Source organism: Thalassophryne amazonica, chromosome 10 (genome assembly GCF_902500255.1).
Source record: "Thalassophryne amazonica chromosome 10, fThaAma1.1, whole genome shotgun sequence".
Classification (NCBI taxonomy): Eukaryota; Metazoa; Chordata; class Actinopteri; order Batrachoidiformes; family Batrachoididae; genus Thalassophryne; species Thalassophryne amazonica.
Genome location: NC_047112.1, coordinates 108,710,285 through 108,731,636, shown reverse-complemented (window position 1 = coordinate 108,731,636; position 21,352 = coordinate 108,710,285). Strand labels below are relative to the sequence as shown.

At 41.6% G+C, this 21,352-nt stretch overlaps 1 long non-coding RNA gene across 1 annotated transcript; it reads right to left on the bottom strand.

Annotated features, from left to right (window-relative positions):
• Positions 1-7,359: 7,359 nt before the first annotated feature.
• LOC117518198 lies at positions 7,360-20,391 on the bottom strand. Its single transcript, XR_004562920.1, has 3 exons — positions 20,329-20,391; positions 18,015-18,023; positions 7,360-7,370 (listed from the first exon to the last, which is right to left on the bottom strand). It is a non-coding gene; the product is annotated as an uncharacterized LOC117518198 (long non-coding RNA).
• Positions 20,392-21,352: the final 961 nt, after the last annotated feature.

Genomic DNA, 21,352 nt, shown 5'->3' with positions numbered 1-21,352 from the left:
TTTAACATTTGCCATTTCCAGTTTCAGCGCCTAATGTCCACTGAATGTGCGTGAGATCTCCTCTATTATCACTCCAGGAAAAGTTCAACATTTGGCATTTCCGGTTTCAGCGTCGACTGTTCACTGAATTTGCAAGGGATCTCCTCTATTATCACTCCAGGAAGAGTTCAACATTTGCCATTTTCAGTTTCAGCACCTAATGTCCACTGAATTTGCATGAGACCTCCTCTATTATCACTCCAGGAAGAGTTCAACATTCGGCATTTCCAGTTTCAGCGTCGACTGTTCACTGAATTTGCAAGGGATCTCCTCTATTATCACTCCAGGAAGAGTTCAACCTTTGGCATTTCCGGTTTCAGCGTTGACTGAGTTTAACATTTGCCATTTCCAGTTTCAGCGCCTAATGTCCACTGAATGTGCGTGAGATCTCCTCTATTATCACTCCAGGAAAAGTTCAACATTTGGCATTTCCGGTTTCAGCGTCGACTGTTCACTGAATTTGCAAGGGATCTCCTCTATTATCACTCCAGGAAGAGTTCAACATTTGCCATTTTCAGTTTCAGCACCTAATGTCCACTGAATTTGCATGAGACCTCCTCTATTATCACTCCAGGAAGAGTTCAACATTCGGCATTTCCAGTTTCAGCATCAACTCAACATTTGACATTTTCTGGTTTCGGCTTCGACTGTGCAGTGAATTCACGTGAGAGCTCCTCTAGTATCACTCCAAGAAGAGTTCACTATTTTACCGTTACAGTGCTGTCAACAGTTAAATATGAGGTCAAGAAAGATTACTTCATTTTATTTTGTATAAAACAAATGTTTATGTTCACTGAAGTCAAGAAAGGGTGACTATAAAGTGAGCATTTGCAAAACAGGTTATCATATTCATGTTGAGGTGGCGGGGGATGTTGTCAGCAGCTACTGAAAGTAGCTAATAAAGTAATGAGTAATCTAACTTAGTTACTTTTAAAATTGAGTAATCAGTAATCTGTAATTGGATTACTTTTTCAAAACGGAGACAACACTGCTCAGAATACAAGTGATACTCTTTATCTTAGTCTCTCTTTGATGCAACATCATTCCAGTGGTACCCAAGGATCCTCCAAAGAGACCAAGTACTAAAGACATCCATTTGAGTGCAGTGACAAAAATGAATAAATTGAGTTTATCACTGTAAAATGAAAAAGACAAATTTCTACAAATGGCACAGAAAAGTTGAGGTGAATGAACTTTTTTTTTCAGTGATTACAACCCAAAACTCGAATGTTTTCTGTTTGGTCTTAAAGTGAAATGAGACATCCTAGACGAGCCACTTATGAGGCTCACAAATGCATCTTTAGAAGGGTGCAGCCCCTGAATTGGGACAGCTTGAGACTGGAGTAATTTGTTACGGTAATTGTGGTGTTTGTGGTCTTTACCATGGTAACACTTCAGTTTCTGTCAAAGGCTGTGTATCAATTCAGCAGATGCACGCTTCTAAGGCTGTAATTGTCAGCAATTTATGTCATTTATGTGGTACAACTGGTTTGCTTGTGAAGCAGCCAACATTCACAGCTTCTTTCTCCCCAAAAATATTAGGATAAATCAGGTGGATCCTTCATGGCCCAAATACATTGCGTAATTTTTTTTTCAAGACCAAATGGCTGGTAAAATTTAAAAAAAGGGACACTATTAGGCTCTGTATGTATACTTGTAAATAATATTAGTATTATTTGTAAGTAAAGCATAAATATCTCTTAAAAATGATTATTAAACTACAGGTTTCTCCCACTGTACTAGCTTGACACGTGCAGCTCTCAAGGTTGCCAGAAGATAGGAGGTAGGGGCGGGGAAATATAATAACACAACAGGTGTAGACGTCTCATTTCAGAACAGTTTGTTCCGGCCTCTGCTCTGAAGGGCTGAAGCCTAAAGACTTTGAGGGATAGCTGCAGACCTTAGAAAGTTCCAGACCCTGAACTGGGACACAGCTAAAGTCTGCCATTAGAACCACTCATCCACTGTCAACCAGGGGGGGGCTGTAGCCCTTTCCAGCAGTCATAGGTCATGGGGCAGGGTACACCCTGGACAGGAAGCCAGAACAAAGGCAAAACAAAAAACAGTGTCATACAAACCCAATCCCATGGGTGGGACTCGATCCCATGACCTTCTTGCTTTGAGGCAACAGTGCTAACCACTAAGTCACCATGCTGCCCCCATTAGAACCAATAGAAACCAATATCTCGCAAATAATTTGACACATACATTTAGACTGTACCATCAGTGATTACTGAGATATGAAATAACAACTCTGTATTCACCACATGTATTTTCATTATTTTTTTCAGTCTAATTAGTCGGGTCTGAGTACTTTCTGTTCTTTTTTAGTTATTTCAATGCCAAATGCACATAATACTGAAACATCAACAACTTTTTACCCCACTAGCTTTCATTGGAAGCTCCAGCGAGGCTGATCTGTTTTTCCATTTCCAGTAACTCTCTAATTCATCAACAATTTTACATGTTTGTCTTTGTGTGCAGTGCATGATTTGTCATGTATATGTATTTATGTGTGCTTTGTAAGGAGGGTAATGCATCATAAGGTGAAGAGAGAGAAGTTTAGGGCTAGTGGCCGGCAATCACCTTAGTACTTCTCTGTTTTCTTGTTGTTTAATGCTGGCAAATTATACAGTATTTTTTTGTCTTTCTGATGCCTGATTCTGTTTTTTCTCTCTGTTTAAGGTGCAGCTCAATCCAGAGATGGGAGTTGTATTTGTGCTGGTGACCCTCCTGTCCTGTGCGCCAATAGCATTTCTTGAATATTCGTCCGTGGATTGTTCTGTGAATTGTTCTGTGAATTGTTCTGTAACTTATGTTGTAGCATGGCCCAAGCAGAGGGTCACCCCTTTGAGTCTGGTCTGCTTGAGGTTTCTTCCTTAGAGGGAGTTTTTCCTTACCACTGTTGCTCTGGCAGTTGGTAAGGTTAGACCTTACCTGTGTGAAGCGCTTTGAGGCAACTCTGTTGTGATTTGGCACTATATAAATGAAAATAAATTGAATTGAATTGAATTGCCAAAGCCTATGTAAAGTGTGTACAGCACACATGAATTTGAACACTAAAGGAGAAAATAACTTGTAGCAATTGACCAGACATAGAGACAAAGCTGGAAAGGATTTGCAGCAGGTTAGGGTGAAAAGTATCCAGACAGAAATTTGCTAACAAGTGAGGAAAGAGTGTTGAGAAGGTAGAGGGAGTGATTTGAGGAGCTGCTAAATGTGCCACATGCTCCAAACGTCATGTTAGCCATGTCCATAAACAGTTTGGGACTCATGTAAAAATTGTCCATGTAAATATGGTACCCAGTACCAAGCAAGGATGGCTGGATCAGGTTCATGACCACATCATATGACAGCCCGTGCTCACTTGTGGTCACAGTCTTGCCAGTGTAAATGGTGAACTTGAGTGTGTAGCCATTACTTGAAACAACCAACACAAAAACTTTCATGCCCCATTTGTTGGCTAGTCCTTCAAATATTGAGTCATTCCAGTTTTTGCCTTCATCACCACCATCTTTTCATTCATTGCCATCTCCCTCCTCAGGTGGTAATAAGCCTGGAAGGCACTGAGGATGTCATCATAAAGAGGCCTGACTCAAAACGGTTTGTCATGACCTGATGTTCTCTTTTTTCTATCATTTTCTACATCCTTCTGGATCACTTAGGTGGATGTTCAAGAATATCGATCTAAATCTGTCTCTAGACATTACTTTTGCTGGAAAGGGTGTAGACAAAATATGACTTTGTTTCCAGTAGTCCTGGAGACTTGGCAGTGACACCAATGACATGTATATCAGAAGTCCAAAAAATTGTACAGATCTTCCATTTCAATGTCTGTCCAGTTGTATTTTTTCTAGTATGCCTTCTTTTTTGCAGCAATTTTATTGGTGTTGGTGCAAATTGTTCTAATTGTGTCAGTTGCAAAAAACAAAAGAAAAAGGTCTTTTGGACTTTGGGTGGGAAATGTATCAACCTGGACTCCTGGTTCTCTGAGGCTGAAATCTGCTTACTGCTGGAGCGGTGTCTGCATCCTCCTCCATATTCCAGCAGTCAGTGCTGGGGTGTGTCTCTGCTGCATGTCCGAGCAGAGATCTGGATCTGGAAACAGAAGCGCAGGCTCCAACCCTCTCTTCAGATCTCCGTGTGCATGTTGGTGGATCCACCTGCTTTGGTTGCTCCTCCAGAACAGAAGAGGGAACATCTCTTTCAGCACCAGAATCCTCACTTTCAGACTCTGACGACGCGCTGCATGCTCCGTCTTCCTCCAGTTCAAAAATAACTGAAGTGCTTGCTCCACATTCATAAAATACCTCATTTCTACAAAAAACCCCCCAAACAACAACAAAACACTAACCACACATGCTTCCCACCAGTAACAAAGAGAAAACACACACACAATCAGATCCACGTGGGGTGGGTGGGCTGTGATCAAACACACGTGGGGTTAGTAACCACACGTGGGGTTAGTGACTTCTGATTGGTGGAAAATTTCAAGAGCCAACCAGTAAGGAAGCAGAAGTCATATTTCCTCCCACCGCTGTTGCTGCTGCAGTAGAGAAGGAAATGATGCTTTTGTCTGCGTGTGTGTACATAAATGCACAGTGAAAAATGACAATAATATTCATGAAAATGCATGGCGTAAAAAATACTCATAATTCAAATTATACTAGGCCCGTTAACAAAATTTAAAAAGTGCTATAAAGGTTGAAGTCTCCATGTTCAACACACACTTAAAGGGAGCCTCAGAGTGCAGCAGATTGAGTGTTATGTCCGCTTAATTAGGTCATGTGTGTCATTCGACTCCAGAGGGTTAAACATGAGCCTCGGGTGACTGCACTGCTGTTCAAGGTGCTGAAAGAGTCGAGTGAAATGTTGTGAGTCTGCGTTAATATGTGCACACATTAACCCTCTGGGGCCGACGCCGTCGTATACGATGACTAAGACCAAGCTTTACTAAATTATAAATAACTTTTGAATGATATGAGATAGAAACTTACTTTTTTTTTTTTTGCTGAAAAGTTAACTCAGCGGACTTTCAAGCCAGCCATTGGCCATCTTTGTACTCCTCATAGAGGCTGCGTCATGACGTGCGCAGTGTGAGTGTCCAATCAGAATTGGTTCACCGTCACATGGTTTTCCAAAATCCAATCGTAGGGCAGATTTACCTCACATGAAAAGCGAAAGATCGTTTTCAGGAGTGATGTGTTACTAGTTGGCCCGTTTGAATAGCCCCCTGGGTGCTCCAATGAGTACATACTATTCCAGTGTGCCCTGCGCCATTAGGCACAGCGATCAGTGAAAGCAGGAGCAGACAGAGAGCCTCTGATGACAATATCACGTGTAACACGAGTGTGTTACTATCAGGATTGCTTCACTAGTTTGCATGTTAATGTTACTGGATAACTCTGTGGCTTTCTCGGCGTAAAGCACTGTTTACATATCAAAATAACAAAATGCATAGACCATTTTGTATATATTGTTCAAAATGTGCATTTGTGTTTATTGTTTGAACCTTTTTCTTGTACAGTCTTTCACACAAGACCTCAAATTACCTTTATAAAGTGTCAAAACAGTTGTTTATTATAGTTTGCTGTGTGTTTTGAATAAATGTGTGTGGAAAATTATTTTTTGCTTTATTTTTTCCTTGCCTATTTTTGATTGTAAATCTTTATTACACTTATAAAACACAACAAAAACATATATATTCTGAGACATAAAACATAAAACTTGATTGTGGGATGCAGGGAGAGCTGTTAACAGCAACAATAAAACATTTATGCCAGGCGAGTGAACTGTCCAAAAAACGCCCTGTGACCCCAGAGGGTTAATGTATGCGCTCCAGAACACATCATCACGGATGTCACTCACATCTGATCATGTCTCCTCTTGTTAAAAAAACAAGAAAAAAAACATGTGTCATTAACTCATCCACTGTTACTGAATTTCTACTTTACTGAATTTCGCTGGCCATTGCATTCGCCTGTGGTAACCTGTATTGTTAATACAGCAACAACAGTACTTTATAATAAACTTCATTCATAAAAATGATGGCAAACAGCCCTGATCATTGTGCGCTCATTCAACATCCATTGGCCAACCAATGGCATTGTCTGTGTAGTCTTTGTGCTTTGTTTGTGCCTCCTTTGATCATCCTCCACAGTAAATTTTACAGAATAAAATTTGCTCTGCTGGGATAACATTTGGTCCCAGTCCAAATAGAGTTAAATATACTCTATCACAGTGCTAAATCAACTCTATCACAGTGTAAAATCAACTCTTATTGGAGTAGAAACACTTGATTTGACCGGATGGTACAGCTGATTTCACTCTGTAATAGAGTGTATTTTACTCTATTTAGACTGGGACCAAATGTTATCCCAACAGAGTATATTTTACTCAGCAAAATTTACTGTGTGCAGACTCTGCATCTCTTCTGTGTTTGTTTTGAACATGCTCAAAAATTCTGTGGCATCCTCCCCATGTTTCTGGCCGCAGAAAGGACGTAGAAGGGGCTTCATCCCCATGTAAGGGGGTTTTAAAAGTCTCTGACTTTTCACACCCATGACCAATGAAGAGGATAAATCTAAGCCATTTGTGGCCAGTACCAAACTTTGTACTCAGATTACATGCCTCTTAAGTTGCAAAAATGAGTGTAAGACACCCAAATGGATTGTGTGTTGCTCGCCTACTTCAAGCCCTAACAGCCCCACACTACTACAGAAAAGTTGTGTTATGGAAAAGTTGAAGATTGACTCAGTTGTGTGGTTTTACATGACAAAACAGCTTTATTATGTGATGCCCCTAGCTTCATTAGAAAGACATCGGATGTATAAAGATGATCTTTTTCTCAACTTTAATTGTTTAATTATTCCTGTAGCTCCAAAGAGATTGTGCTGCATGAAGCTGATTTCCCTTTGGCAAAGCCGCTGCTGCTCCGCTTTGGTTTGAGCCACATTCTCCTGACAGTCTCATCAAGCCTCTCACTCATCAGAACAAAAACACAAAAGATTGCACAGAATATCTTTTACACCAAGGAATAATTAATTGATATCAATGATTAAAAGTGAGGGAAATTATGAAATGAATTTGAAAAGGGGCCTCACAGGGAAAGCTTTGTTTGTTCTAGGCCTTTTTTTAATGAGATTTTCATAACTGGGCAAGAGAAACTACCCTACGTGTTCATTTTCTGGAGCTCTTTTGCAAAATAATTATGACTCCTTGAAGTCGGGGAGGAGGAGGGGTCAGGGAGATGGGGTGCAAGGTGCAGGGGGGGAGTGCTCCCCTTAGAAATTGATCATCTCCTTTCAACACTGGATTGAGATCTTTCAGGTCTGTGGCACTTTCCTGCATTATGAAGCAGGATGGAAAAAAATGTCCGGGAGGTGGGGAGGGAGCATTTCAACAATATGGTGGAACACTATTTCAGTGTTTAAACAGAGCGTCAGACGTGGCTCACAGTGTTGATATTCCCCACAGGGGTGATCTCACCAAGATGAAAAGGAGATCACGGTCCTTCATAATGAAGCTGCTTGTCCTGTGGGAAAGCCAAGAGAGCCACATTCAGCTCGGTGGTTAAGTTGCACAGAGATTCACTCCGTGGTGCATTCTATTAACGTGGCACTGAGCCACTCAGAGGCCTGTTCCAAGCTGTAAGTATGCATACTGCAAGCAATCCTACAACAAAACAACGTACAGGTCATGTTAGCCTGCTCTGTTTATAAGATCCCGTTTCTGCAGAGGTTTGGGTTGGTTTTTTGTGGATAATATAACATTGCACTCGCTTTCTTGCATGTGCTTGTGTGTGTGTGTCTTTCAGAATGATAGTCGGATAGCTGAGCCAACTGATGTAGAAGATTAGAGCTGAGATTATCTGCAGATAGAGATGAGCCACTCTGAGGCTGCATGCAGGAAAGCAGAAACATCTCCAAATGAAATCTACTGGCTGCTTAGCTAAAATGCATCAAATCATGCTGGAACATCTGGACAGTGACAACATGCCTACTAGAACTGGTGAGTTATTTAGATCACTATACCTGGAACAAATCACACATAAAAAAAAAAAAAAATTAAAATATGATTGTAAATTAAAAAAAAATGCCTAGAAGGGGCACTCATGTAAGGGAACACCTGCACTTTGTATGTTTGACACAGATTCATGCAAATTTATTCTTTTTTTCATAGTGGCCATGGCTGCATTTTTAATCCATTCCTGAAAACAACCATTCGAAATGACTTTGACCTTCCAAGATTAAGTCAAGTCTGGGAGCAAGCACATCCACCATGCTTCACCACCAACATGACACCACAGAACTTCCTTGGGTCCTCGATGGCAACCACCTAGGCAGACTACTGGTCTATCACTCCTCCCGAAATTAATACACAGCTTCCAGCGCACAAAGCGCAGCGTCCAGTGCATCAAAGCACAGCATCCAGCTGGAAATGCAACGGGTGGGATCATCACGGCGAAGTGCGTGCAAGTGCGTGGATCAAAGTCATGCAAGTGTCAGGACACCTTAAGTGTCCTCTCTGGGACCCTGGCATAGGCTTTACCCACAGAGGCCAAGAAGTGTGATTCCTCTATAATTTGAACACACTCTCCAGTCCCTTTTTTAAAGATGGGGACCACAACCCCATCTGCTAATCCGGAGGTACTGTCCATGCAACATTGCATAAGAGTGTCAGCCATGACAGCCCAACAACATCTAGAGATTTCAGCATCTCAGGACAAATCTTGTTTGACCCCAGAAACCTGCCACCACTTCTACTTCTGTGACTTCTGCAAGGGTGATGGCACCAGATCTGCTTGAGTCCTCCATCCGTGCCTCCTAAACAGGGGGCATGTCAGTAGGGCTAAAGAGATCTTCAATAGGGTAGGTTTCAGGCATTGGTGACATAAAAAAAAAAATAAATCTGTTTATCTTGGAGTGAGTGATGAATTTATGTCACACCAGTGATGTATTCATACTAGCACAGGTCACGTCACAAGGTCTTAAATTGTTTTAAATGTGTAGTTATTTATTATTAATAATTTATAATGATTTAAATAATAAAATCCATTTGGCTTCCTTGCTTCAAGGTCTTTTGAGGTCAAATTGAATTTGATCAATCCAAACCAATACATGTCACAAAACCCCTTGTGAAACAGTTTTGGCTTGAGTTTCTATTTTTATTTACAAATAAACATACATTTATTCAACATAAATACATTTGGACCTTTTCACATCAAACACGTATGATGCACTAGCCCAGTCAGACTTTTTTGTTTTTGTGATACTGTTGCAAAATGTGTTATGGTCAACCTTTGATCATTATTTTTAACCCTAACCATAACCCCAATAACACCCACCACCACTCGGCCATATCACCCCAACACAAAATATTTTCATGACACCATCATGAACTTGGCACGAGATCCACTGCTCTGTTTAATATTACTGGATAGCTCATTGGCCCACACACTCCGTACAATCCGCTGAAGCAAAGTGGCGGCCATCTTGCCACTCACAACTTATGCAGACCGCACATAGACAGCTTATTACAATGACAACAGTTTCAAGTAATAACTGAGCTGATTCTCTCATTTATTTATTTTTGTTCTTGGGATAATGTAAGATTGATCCTCCTAATCTATGCCTGCCATGATTAGCTCTTTGATTTATTTTCTTTCTTGTTTTTATTACTTTGACACTTTCTTCCCTTCTATTCTCACTTACTCATATCTCACAGAGACAACTACTCAATTCTAAACACACACACACACACACAAACTTTGATTAAGGAATGATAATTTTTAGAATTATATATACACACACATATATATATATATATATATATGAGGTCTATTAGAAAAGTATCCAACCTTATTTTTTTTTCAAAAACCATATGGATTTGAATCACGTGTGATTGCGACAGACAAGCTTGAACCCTCGTGCGCATGCGTGAGTTTTTCCACGCCTGTCGGTTGCGTCATTCGCCTGTAAGCAGGCTTTGAGTGAGGAGTGGTCCAGCCCCCTCGTCGGATTTTCATTGCCAGGAAATGGTGGAATGATTTGGGCTTTTTTTCCATCAGAATTTTTTCAGAAACTGTTAGAGACTGGCAGCTGGAAACCATTAGAAAAATTTATCTGGCTTTCGGTGAAAATGTTACGGGCTTGGTAGAGAATAAGGAGTGTTACTGTCACTTTAAGGACGGCCCCCAGCGGCTGTGGGGCGCGCCGCGCTCCGAAGCCGCCATCGACAGGCTGAACGACCATTTCATTTCTAAATGGATGGCTGTCTGGATCTGTGACCATCGTGTGCCATTTCTCTGGTTATCACAAGAGCTGGAAATCAACCATTTTCTGGCAGATTTCACTTTTAACAAGAGATTTTGTCATGGAAAGCCGAGCGGAGCCTTCGCGCGTCATGATGGATTTGCTACTGGAGCGAGACAAAACCACCTCCATTTTGGTCTCACAGGACGGCTTTGAGATGGCGTTCAGACAGCTGTTGGTGGTTTTTCCATCGAGTGATTATCCGAGAAATTGTGGATGTGCCTGGACATACCAGAATATGTCCCGTGAGGCTTCATCATGGCGTTGCTTTGCGCCATGCGGCACCGCCGCGATGCACGAAGCCTCCGCTCCTCTTTCCATGACAAAAACTCCTGTAACAGTGGAATGTGCCGTTCATTTCCAAGCTGGACGCTGTGTTTTATCCGGAATGTCATCTGGCTAGCACAGGAATTGTGAAAAGACGTGGACATCAGCACTTTTTCGGCACATTGAGACAGATGTGCGGAGGAATTCCGCGCATCGTGGCGGTGCCGCATGGCGCAAAGCAACGCCATGATGAAGCCTCATGGGACATGTTCTGGCATGTCCAGGCACATCCACAATTTCTCAGATAATCACTCGATGGAAAAACCACCGACAGCTGTCTGAACGCCACCTCAAAGCCGTCCTGTGAGACCAAAACGGAGGTGGTTTTGTCTCGCTCCAGTAGCGAATCCATCATGATGCGCAAAGCCTCCGCTCAGCTTTCCATGACAAAATCTCTTGTTAAAAGTGAAATCTGCCGGAAAATGGTTGATGTCCAGCTCTTGTGATAACCAGAGAAATGGCACACGATGGTCACGGATCCAGACAGCCATCCGTTTAGAAATGAAATGGTCATTCAGCCTGTGGATGGTGGCCTCGGAGCGCGGCGTGCCCCACAGCTGCTGGGGGCCGTCCTTAAAGCGACAGTAACGCTCCTTATTCTCTACCAAGCCCGTAACATTTTCACCAAAAGCCAGATACATTTTTATAATGGTTTCCAGCTGCCAGTCTCTAAAGCTGCATTCACACCGGGCGCGATGCGAGCGACTGCAGCCACAGGTTGCCATGTAATCCCTATGTAAGGATGCGTTTTGGCACCATACCGCAGAGCGCGACACGATGGAGGTGAGTGAAGTGATGCGAGTGAAGCGATTTTGAGCGTTTTGCGCGTTTGTGGCGCGATATTGCGTCGCGTCACGTCGCGTTGCCCTCCTCCCCAAGTTCAAAAATCTGAACTTTTTCGTCTCGTCCCGCCGCGATGACCAATCAGGGACTGAATATGTAGTGACGTGGAGATGTCTGGAGTTTGACTGAAGATGTGAACATGTCCTGTCTCTGGTAGCAGCCTGTGAGCAGGACTTATGTCTCTTTTGTCCTTTATTTCACAATCATGACAGAGTTTTTGGAGCGAACAGCAGCACCACAGCAGCGGGGAGCAGAGTTTCTTTTTATTTTTATTTTACGTGCGCGCGCGAATCGTCCTGGAGATTATTTTACTTATTAACTACACAGCTGTATAATAAAGCAAATGGTGACTGGTTTCTAAGCACAATTATGACAGAGTTTTTGGAGCAAGCAGCAGCCCTACTTGCAGCAGCGGGAGCGGAGCTTTTTCCTTTTCTTTTTTTTTTTTTTACGTGCGCCTGTAGAGAATATTTTATTAATTAACTACACAGATGTATAATAAAACAAATGGTGACTAGTTTCTAAACACATTTATGAGAGTTTTTTGGGGGAAGAGCCAGCTGCAGCAAGCAGCAGAGTTTCTTTTTTTTTTTTTTTTTTTTAATTGTTTACATGTGCGTGCGTGAACGGGACAGTTGGTCCTCAAACTGGGTCCCGCAGAGGCGGAAGGACCGCTGAAAGTGGCCGTCACCCAGACACAGCTCCTGCAGCAAATAATGATACTCTCTGTATTGGGAGCTTTCCACAGCAACTCGCTCCGTGTGATCAAGGTCTGTCATCTTAACCTGACTGAAAACCGGAGCCGGCGAGCGGAAGGGAAGCTCCTCATATTTGATGATGCACCGGGGCGAATTTTCGCAATGAAAGTCCACCCAAGCAGAGCGACACACCAGGCGAAGGAGGCGCGTCCGTCACCTGGCGACCCACGCGAATTTGTAGCATCTGATCGTGCCCGGTGTGAACGTGGCATAACAGTTTCTGAAAAAATTCTGATGGAAAAAAAAGCCCAAATCATTCCGCCATTTCCTGACAATGAAAATCCGCCGAGGGGGTGGACCACTCCTCACTCAAAGCCTGCTCACAGGCGAATGACGCAACCGACAGGCGTGGAAAAACTCACGCATGCGCACGAGGGTTCAAGCTTGTCTGACGCAATCACATGTGATTCAAATCCATATGGTTTTTGAAAAAAATAATAAGGTCTGATACTTTTCTAATAGACCTCTTATATACTCAACAAAAATATAAATGCAACACTTTTGGTTTTGCTCCCATTTTGTATGAGATGAACTCAAAGATCTAAAACTTTTTCCACATACACAATATCACCATTTCCCTCAAATATTGTTCACAAACCAGTCTAAATCTGTGATAGTGAGCACTTCTCCTTTGCTGAGATAATCCATCCCACCTCACAGGTGTGCCATACCAAGATGCTGATTAGACACCATGATTAGTGCACAGGTGTGCCTTAGACTGCCCACAATAAAAGGCCACTCTGAAAGGTGCAGTTTCGTCACACAGCACAATGCCACAGATGTCGCAAGATTTGCATGCTGACAGCAGGAATGTCAACCAGAGCTGTTGCTCGTGTATTGAATGTTCATGTCTCTACCATAAGCTGTCTCCAAAGGCGTTTCAGAGAATTTGGCAGTACATCCAACCAGCCTCACAACCGCAGACCACGTGTAACCACACCAGCCCAGGACCTCCACATCCAGCATGTTCACCTCCAAGATCGTCTGAGACCAGCCACTCGGACAGCTGCTGAAACAATCGGTTTTCATAACCAAAGAATTTCTGCACAAACTGTCAGAAACCATCTCAGGGAAGCTCATCTGCATGCTCGTCGCCCTCATCGGGGTCTCGACCTGACTCCAGTTCGTCGTCGTAATCGACTTGAGTGGGCAAATGCTCACATTTGCTGGCATTTGGCACGTTGGAGAGGTGTTCTCTTCACAGATGATGCAAAGGAGATGTGTTGCACTGCATGAGGCAAATGGTGGTCACACCAGATACTGACTGGTATCCCCCCCAATAAAACAAAACTGCACCTTTCAGAGTGGCCTTTTATTGTGGGCAGTCTAAGGCACACCTGTGCACTAATCATGGTGTCTAATCAGCATCTTGGTATGGCACACCTGTGAGGTGGGATGGATTATCTCAGCAAAGGAGAAGTGCTCACTATCACAGATTTAGACTGGTTTGTGAACAATATTTGAGGGAAATGGTGATATTGTGTATGTGGAAAAAGTTTTAGCTCTTTGAGTTCATCTCATACAAAATGGGAGCAAAACCAAAAGTGTTGCGTTTATATTTTTGTTGAATACACAAAACTTGTATAAACTGATTAAGGAATGATAATTTTTAGAATTATATATATATATATATATATATATATATATATATATATATATGTGTGTGTGTGTGTGTGTTGTGTTTGCATTGGTACCATATCATGAACAAAAGTCATGATGGATAATACAGAAATAGTGGATTTTTTTTTTTTAAATAGTTGTACTAAAAGAATAAAACACCACTTAACTAGCTACAGGAGAGTTAGTTTTTCCTGCAATGACATTTATTACACACAGCTCTATGAGCTTCAGCCTAATATAAGTAATAAAGCTTGTAACAACAACCCCTAAAGCTCCAAAACTATGCACAAGTAGACCTAATAAATGCCTTAAAGTAGTTTGTCCAACACAAAACACATGTGGCTACACCTTGTGTTAATAAGCCACTTATCATTATTATTATTATCTTTGCCTATATGCTGGAATAAGGAATAGAACTCTTCAAATTATTGTTCATTACTTCCCATTTCAATCATACTCAGAGGTGAAATGTTCATCCACAGTGTTTGATCTGGTGATTTGCACAGTTTATAGCTGCACATGAAGGTATTTTTTAACAAAATTACAAAGAATAAAGTTGCATGCACCTGGTTAAAGATCAATAGAAAAGAGTGTTCAGGAGCGGGACATCAGAGTGCTAATATGGCGGCCGGTTTGCTTCAAAAATATTGGCCAATGAGCGATCCAGTAATATACAAGGTCTATTAGATAATAAACCGACCCTTTTTTTTTTTTTAACTATATGGATTTGAATGACGTGCGATTACACCAATCATGCTTGAACCCTCGTGCACATGCGTGACGTGTCGGTGATGTCATTTCCCTGTGGGCAGGCCTTGAGTGAGATGTTGTCCCGCCCTCTCGGCTGAATTCCTTTGTTTCACACGCTGCTCGAGACGGCGCGCGTTGCTTTATCAACATTTTTTCTGGACCTGTGAGGAATATCTGAGTGGACACTATTCGAGAAATTAAGGTGGTTTTCGGTGAAAAGTTTAACGGCTGATGAGAGAATATGGGGTGTTTCTGTCGCTGTAAGGACTTCCCACAGAGCAGGACGTCGTGCAGCGCTTCCAGGCGCAGTTGTCGGCCTGTTTCGACCTGAAAACATCCTAATTTAAGGCTTAATTCACCTAGGACGTCGTGAGAGAACAGAGAAGAACCAGAAGAGGCCGGCATGAGGACTTTATGCGGACATTCCACTGTTTAAGGACATTTTTTAATGAAAGACTTTTCGCCGAGTCGTTTCCGTGACGACTTGGCGAATCTGTGTGAACCGCGACAGGAAAAACACCTCCGTGTTGAAAACCATTTGTAAAATTCAGGCAGCTTTTGATGGCTTTCAACAAGTGAGTAACTGAGAAATTGTTTAACAGCTTGGGCATGTTCCAACTTGCCCGTTAAGGTTTCCAACACGGAGGTGTTTTTCCTGTCGCGACCCCCCGCGGTCGGGTCCGGCCCGACATGCGACTCTGCCCGCACGTTCTTTCATTACAAAATGTCCGTTAACAATGGAATGTCCGAATAAACTCCTTATGCCGACTTCTTCTGAAAGTTCTCTGTTCTCTGATGACTTACTGGGTCAACAGAGCCTGAAATGTGGAAGTTTTCAACTTGAAATGGTGAGACGCTGCCGCCTCGAAGAGCAGATCGCCGTCAGGCGCCGTGGGCCGTCCTTATGGCGACACTACCAGACCAAAATCTCTCATCAGCCGTTAAAATTTTTACCGAAAACCAGCTGAATTTATCGAATGGTGTCCACTCAGTTGTGCCTTACAGTTTTGAAAAAAATTTGATCAAACAAAGCAGCAGTCTCTGAGCCATTCCTAAACAATGAAAAAACGACGAGAGGGTGGGCGACTCCTCACTCAAAGACTGCCCACAGGCGAATGACGTAACCGACAGGCGTGAAAAAACTCTCACATGCCCACGAGGGTTCAAGCATGTCTGATGTAATCACACGTGATTCAAATCCATATGGTTTTTGAAAAAAATAATAAGGTCGGATACTTTTCTAATAGACCTCGTATATAGAGATCAGTGACAAGATCATGTTGGATACACACACAGACATATGTCCTCAATGTTACACAAGGTCTCTTTCTTGTATAATACCCACTCCATAATTTTAAATAAAGTTTTAAATATAAAAACATCAAATAAATCTATTTAACTTCTTGACCTTTTGAAGCAAAAAGTGGCCTTGTGACCTCTATAGTTCTTGCAGTCTGTGCAGTCACCCTTTCCTTTCCAGACTGAAACAAAAAGTCCTCTCTTCTGGTCTGTAGGCATGATGCCCATCTCCCACAAGAACAGCATCTCCACCGCCTGCAGGGGCTCTGCTTTGATGCTGCAGATCCTTGGAGGTTTCCCTGCCCCCAGCTCTTTCACAGTCTTTGCATTCTCATCAACATTTGATGGTTCAGAGTTTACTGGAGAAACATCTCAAGCACCCATCCACTGTAGATGCTTAACATTCCAGCAGTAGCCAGGCAGTGTGACAGTACAGCAAAGGCAACTGTCAGGACTGAAGTGTATTGTGCCATAATTGCAGCGGAACAACGTGTAAGTAGGTCGACAGTCACTAGACCACAGAGAGTGTTTCACCTTGTTTGTCTGCTTTCAGGATGATCACAGCCCACTTTCTTTCCTCCCTGCACAGCCTGATATGTCCATCAATCCTTGAACTACAACTCTTCTGGAAGATATTTAGAGTACTATCAGATACAAAACACCTTCTCCTATGGATACTCCTATCTTCAATACAATCCACAGTAACTTTCAAGGTCTGGTTCTGGAACAACTCCCATAGTTCATTTGGATTGTCAGTTACTCGTATATTCCATGTCTGCAAGTCCTCCAGCCAGATTCTGCACAAATTCCTGAGAGACCTTTTGATCTGAAAGTCTGGCAAAATGTAATCAATGGTCACCTACGTAAAGTCAAATGTCATAGGACCAGAAGAAATGTAATATATGACTTCCTATTCGTGTTAAATAATGACATCATATGTATCCCTCAAAATAATAAATCTAAATGAGCTTGACTTTGAACGGTCACCCAAGGGCAAAGGTCACATGACCAATAGAAAGGTAATATATGTCTTCATGTTGCTGCTTAATAGCAACCATTGTCTTTTAACTTATTTTTCTCAAAATCAAATTACTGTGTAGTGGTTACCCTCATTTATTCTACAACCTTGGTACAAACAGGATCAAAACTCTTCAAGTTATTTCGTTCATGCATATGGAAAGATGGACACACAAAGCCAAAGCAATACTCCATATGTGTTGCTGCATATGGGTGTAAACACTTTTCTGAACTCTATCGTATTGTAAGACAACTAGCGTGTTGCCCATGGGGATCCACCGGCTCCAGATTAGGTAGTGTCTATAAGATAGGTAACTGGCATTTTTCAAGGATGGTAATAAATTAAGCAAAGTTTGTATAATGAGTTGGAATAGCGTGTGAGTCCAGAATGTTTTTAGAAGCTTAGACCTCAACAGTTTTTAGAAGAAGAACTCAACCCTTTTATTTCCTGTTAATTGCGTAATTTTTTAATGTTAATTTGATAATTTGTTTAGGCTTTTGTTATCATATACACTTTATTATTATTATTATTATTATTATTATTATTATTATTATTATTATTATTATTATTATTATTATTATTCTCAGTATTATCAGGAATGGTGGACAGAAATGTCTGGACACAATTGCAGGACTCGACAACGTAGATTTGGTTCGTAAAGGCATTTACTGAAGGATTCACTGTGGTCCGGTACACAGCAAGGCAGTCCAAAACAAGCAAACAGATAAAAACATCAGGCTTAAGGTGTGGTCAATACAAACAGGCAGGTGGTCGAAACACAACGTGGTAGCAGGACTTGGAGACGTGGAACACAAGGCTGGAAGCAAAGGCACAAGGTGCAATGATCTGGCAAAGGAGCAGTGCCACCAGTGGGACATAAATACACCCAGGTGATGAGATGCAGATTAGAAACAGGTGTATGGAAAGATCCAGAACTGGGTGTGGCCAAAACCAAGTGCAACGCCCACCACCAAGCACCAAGAGACACAAACAAGAGAGATAGGGACAGAAAATGAGCAGGCAGGAAAAACCCAGCACCAAGAAAACCATAAAAACCTAAAGCACAGGTACAAAGAAAGACAAGTATTATTATTATTTTATTTTATTATTACTTTTATTTTGTCATTTGATTTTTAAATGGACCACAATGGAAATAAATGGTTTCGCTTTCTTGTGTCATCCATGTATTTTTAACATATTTACAGTTATGTACTTACATTGAACTTACTAAATAAAATCATGGAAGCATGCACACTTTTCATGTATTGATGATTTACCGCTCCCTTCTGGAATGGCATGTAAGTCCAGAATTTAATTGTTAATGTCTGTTATTCAGTCTTGTTAGCTAATATCCATAGTTTCCCGAAAAATATTAGTCCTATCAATGTTCCGTTTTGGCGACATTCATCCTTGACCCAAAATACATAACCATACCAAATGACAAATGTCAGCCCAGCTTTCCAATTTCTCTTATACTCACTCGACTAGTAAGCACTGAAAGCCGAGATAGGCATGTCCCAACTTGTCCTCTGGCACTCCGAAAAGGAGGTGTTCCTTTGTCTCGTTCCATTAGCGGCTCCGTCGTGACGCGCGAAGCCTCCCCGCAGTTTTCCATGACAAAATCTCTTGTTAAAAGTGAAATCTGCCGGAAAATGGCTGATGTCCAGCTCTTGTGATAACTAGAGAAATTGCACACGACGGTCCCAGCTCCACACAGCGATCCGTTTAGAAATGATCTGGTGGTTTCTGCCTCTCGATGGTGGCTCGGAGCGCGGTGTGCCGTGCGCCATTGTGGACTGTCCTTAAAGCTGTAGTAACACTCCTTATTCTCTGTGAAGCCTGTAAAATTTTCACTGAAAGCCAGATAAATTTTTCGAATGGTTTCCAGCTGCTCGTCTCTAACAGATTCTGAAAAAATTCTGATGGAAAAAAAGCCCAAATCATTCCGCCATTTCCTTGTAATGAAACAACGATGTGGGCAGGCTCACTCAAAGCCTGCCCACAGGCGAATGACGCAACCGACAGGTGTGGAAAAACTCACGCATGCGCATGAAGGTTCAAGCTTGGCTGACGTAAAAACATATGAATCAAATCCATATAGTTTGTGAAAAAAAATAAAAAGGTACGATACTTTTCTAACAGACCTCGTATATGCAGTTTTGGTTGCAGTGCTACATTCTGCAGGCTATAGGAGGTATTTTACAGTTTTGGTGTGTGGTTTTGTGAATTGTGTTAAGCATTTTGATAAAACCACACTAGTTTGCAAAATTGTGTTTTAGCAATTGGAAAAAACTGTAAGAAAATCTATGCAAATAGTTACATCAGTTATTCTCTTTGAGATAGCTGTTCATTTTTTAGAGTGTGGACAAAGAGTCAACTCAAACCTCAACCAGCACACAGTGGGTAGTACTGTCAAGTGCAGTATCATTCTGATGTTACTGTACCATGTATGTAAACTGCAGTACTGTAAGCACTTGTTTTCATTGTTTTGTGTTTTGAACAGTACTTTATCTTTCTTTAGGTATTGTAAAAAATTTTGATTTCTTTGTAAAAAAAAAAAAAATAATAAAAAGAGGGAAATAACACTTTTTTTGCTAACTACTGTAGCTTTAAGTTCTTGTTTGACAAAAAGTTAAATAAAAATATACTGACTTCAGTGTTTTGTGTAAAATACATCAGTGTGTTGCTGTTGATTTGAAAGTGTTTCAAAATGGTGCGTGTATCATTTTGTTGCTAGAATGACATTTTTAGAAGAGACTGCTTGGTTTTGACTGTTGGGTTTCATTTTGACAGAGCTGTGAGGAGTTTTACAACAACTGTTGTGTCTTGTCTTGCTTGTGTGTAGAGTTTTGACACAGCAAACCGAATTTTGCTAAATGTGTGTAAGCAATTGGTAAAAACTGTAAGTAAACTGACTAAACCAAGTGAACTACAAAAACAATAAATCAGTAGCACTATCAACACTGCTAAACTAACATGAGTCACAATAACAGCATTTAAAACCCCAAAACCACAAACTCCCATGGTGCACTGCAGCACAATGACCACTGATCAAAGTTGTTAAGTAATACCACTAATTTCTCCAAAAATATTAGCCTTACCCACTTTCCATTTTCACAGCGTACATCCTTGGCCTAAAATACATAAGCATAGCAAACGGCAAATGTCAGTTCTCCCGTTTTTCCTTAATCGAAGCCATGCATGCATGCACGCACACAGAAGGCTATGATCATATAGATGATAAGAATATTTGCTTGAGTTGAAAGCTGCAACATACCATTCAGCAAGGTACCAGCCAAGCTGAATGGTACATTCCATCTTTCAAAGAATGAAAATATTTCCAGTTGCTTGAATGAAAAACATTCATTATTTCTTTTATATGTCACCTAAATAGATCCACATAATTTGATATTTTAGTTAAAATGACATTTATGTTTTTTCTCAGAGCAGGAAATGAAGTTCAGCAGTGACAAAGCCAACTTTAATTGTGATTTTCTCTTTATCTCCTATGTGCATGTCCTGATACATACCCCACTGCATGAAATATTGCACTGCACAAACCTGATAAAGAATAATGAGTTTTAAAGAAATCATGTGAAATACAAGGTATTTTGTTATGTGTCGACGCGGGTTGAGGAGCGGACCTGCGTCCGACGGAACCCAGCGCTAAAATAACCAGAAAGCGGTTCCAATAACAAAACAATTTATTACTTTCACCTCTGGTGCAAAACAAGGTGTATAAACAAAAGATGCGTCAGTCTGGTGGAGTGAAGGCTGGCACGCTCTCAAGCGCCTAAAAGGATCGAAGCCCGGCGCTTCTGGACTCACTTTACTGCCAAACACCCCCCAGGTGGACACGACAAACCGACTCTCTGCGAAGGATAGAAGAGGTGAGGTAAGTCAGCAGTTACAAGCAATATCCTTCAAAAGGCACACACTATCAGCAACACATTCAGGTCTGTATTTAAGCTTTATGTAAATGAGCAGCTTCTCACAACAGGTGGAGGATCAGTTGTCCGCACGCCACCGCAGTGAGAAGCGAGCTGCACAATTCTCATCACAATTCAAATATACTGCGTAACAAAATACCAAGTTACTATCAACAAGTAGCCAAACAATTAATCACCTCTGATGTGTGCTGACGGCATGTGTCCCTCACCCTTCCTGCTTCACAGGCACGATGTCCCAGACGCGGTCCTCAGCGTCTCACAAACGAACATCACAAGGTCGAGTTCCCGGCAATTCTGCTTGAATCACACATGGCTTAAATGCAGAACGCCATCTAATTATCTGCTTCAGCTGAAAGTCTTTAAGGTTGCATGTGAGCACCATTCACAGGTGCTGCACATACTGTTGATGAGGGTGAAGGACTCTTCTGCCAGCAC